General features: G+C 45.1%; 1 protein-coding gene across 1 annotated transcript in view; it reads right to left on the bottom strand.

The window, feature by feature from the left end:
• The window catches only part of LOC125045319 (mucin-17-like), a 42,270-nt gene that overhangs the window by 20,117 nt on the left and 19,653 nt on the right, over positions 1-2,500 (bottom strand).

The raw sequence follows: 2,500 nt of genomic DNA, 5'->3' as shown, positions 1-2,500 counted from the left end.
TCTTTCCTCTTCCTCCCCCTCTATCCTCTCTCTCTCTCTTCCTGTCCGCCTCTCTCTCTCTCTCTCTCTCTCTCTCTCTCTCTCTCTCTCTCTCTCTCTCTCTCTCTCTCTCTCTCTCTATATATATATATATATATATATATATATAAATATCCTCTTTCTCTCCCTCTAGCCTCTCTCTCTCTTTCCCTCTTCCCTCGATGTTTTTCTCACTCCCCTCACTTCCCTTCGTACCCAAGGGTAGCGTCCTAGGCACTCTCCTTCCACCTGGCTCCTTGTTCGTCGGAGTCACAGTTGGAGGACACATGTTAAACAGTCACTCGGGTTTCTGGGAATCTGCAGGACATTAACTGGTGTGAACTCTTTGGTGTTCAGTTTTGAGGCTTCATACTACGAACGCACTTCCTGTTGTATTAAGTGGTGGAACTCCTGAGGTTACTTGGAATGGCAGGACGTGGGAAATATTTCATCATACGGTTATTTTCACTGGTCGGTAAAAAACAATCAAATCAAAACAGAGCTGCAGTTTCGTATTCGTGGTAGACGTGAGGTTGTTTGTTTGGTGTTTTTTGGGCTGAAAATGTGAAGTAGATGTATAACAAAGAGATAAATAACCACAATTACATTTTCCTGTCATCAATAATAATGATTACGAAAGTTCTGGCGTATCATTATCCGGCTATTATCCTTTCTATCGCTCTCCATCACTCGCATTTTGCTCGGAAGTCTCTCCCTGTGAATGAGCAGCGTGTGAAGGTTATTTTTACGCAATCGGGATTTCCCAGCGAGCGAGGGCAGGTGCCATACGGATGACGTCACCATTACAGCTCAGCCACCTTGGGATGGGACTGTCTCTTGTTCCTGTCTCTTTCTGCGTCTGTCCGTCTCTCTGTGTCTAAGTTTATCTGTGTCTGTTCGTCTGTCTCCCCCCCCCCCCCCCCCCCCCCCTCTCTCTCTCTCTCTCTCTCTCTCTCTCTCTCTCTCTCTCTCTCTCTCTCTCTCTCTCTCTCTCTCTCCCTTTGTTTTTTTTATTTGGTTGTTTTTCCTGACTGATCTTACTTCTTTTCTTTCTATCTTTCTGGCTACATATCTCTCTGCTTGTCTCTTCTTTACTCTCCCCCCGTTCTATCTTTCTCTGTTTTATTTCCAGACTTTCCTACTCTCCCTCTTCCTCCTCTCTAACAATTTCCTTGTTTGATCGTCTTCATCACCTCGTCTTCCTCCTCCTCCTCCTCCTGCGGCAACATTTCCTCATCCTTTCGCAAACCCCTCACGTAAAACGTTGACACACACGCACGCGCCTAGACTCGTACTCTGACTCACTCTCTGACTCAGCGCCCCCCCCCCCCCCCCCCCCCCCTTGACAAGGCCACCGCATCTTCCTCCCGTCGCAGTGACCACGCCCCCCCCCCCCCTCGCCTTCTCACTTAAACCCTTGGACAGTGAAGGGTCGTTGCCTTAAGGGTAGCCTCACTCTTTTCTGTGTCGAAACTTAAGGGGTCATTAAAAAAGGGCGCTGACACAGATCGCCTTGCTTCTTTCATAACTAATATAAGGGGGACACACTGTGTAAGTGCGTCCGTGTGTTTGTGACTTTTTGCCTTAAAACTACTTCGTATACATTCGCGCTACATGAATTATTCTCAAAAATACCCCACCCCTTTTCCTATCACGTTATTATTTTATTAATAAAAATCATTGTCATAAAAAAAAAAAAACTATCAGGCAGCGGTATTTACCTTTATTCAAGACTCTCCAGTGCATTATCGTAACCTCTAAGACTAATTTCAAAATGGTGAACTTTCCGCAGAGGTTAATAAAAGGGAAACGATAAGAAGACAGTGACTATGATAATGCCAAAGAACAAAACACTTGGAAATGTAACAAAGCCTTAAATCCCAGAAAATTGCAAAATACCCAGAACTCTTTGTAAGTCCCTAGGAACCCCCACAAGGGTCATGACCTCCATAGGGAAACAACAGCCGCGATTCCCTTATCAGAACAAACCACAGCTTATCAGCAATCAAGACCACTGTAAACACAAAGGTATTGATAGCAGGATAAGAGAGAGAGAGAGAGAGAGAGAGAGAGAGAGAGAGAGAGAGAGAGAGAGAGAGAGAGAGAGAGAGAGAGAGAGAGAGAGAGAGAGAGAGAGAGATAGAGATAGATAGAGAGAGAGAGATAGAGATAGAGATAGAGATAGAGATAGAGATAGAGACAGAGATAGAGATAGAGATAGAAATAGAGATAGAGATAGAGAGATAGATAGAGAGAGAGATAGATAGATAGATAGATAGAGAGAGAGAGAACGAAAGAGAGAAAAAGAAAGAAAGAGCGAGAGGAGACGGAGAAAAGGGGGCTAGGAGAGCCATAAGAGGGAAGAATAACAAGGTGCAATAACTGGTCAGTGTCGAGCCTTGGTGCTGGTGTTCCGAGGGATCGCTTACACACCGATGCAGGCTTCTCTGACCTTTCTTTGTGCACGCTTTTTTGGTGGTTG

The sequence above is a fragment of the Penaeus chinensis genome, chromosome 37 (assembly GCF_019202785.1).
Source record: "Penaeus chinensis breed Huanghai No. 1 chromosome 37, ASM1920278v2, whole genome shotgun sequence".
Classification (NCBI taxonomy): domain Eukaryota; kingdom Metazoa; phylum Arthropoda; class Malacostraca; order Decapoda; family Penaeidae; genus Penaeus; species Penaeus chinensis.
This window is presented reverse-complemented; position numbering and strand designations above follow the sequence as displayed.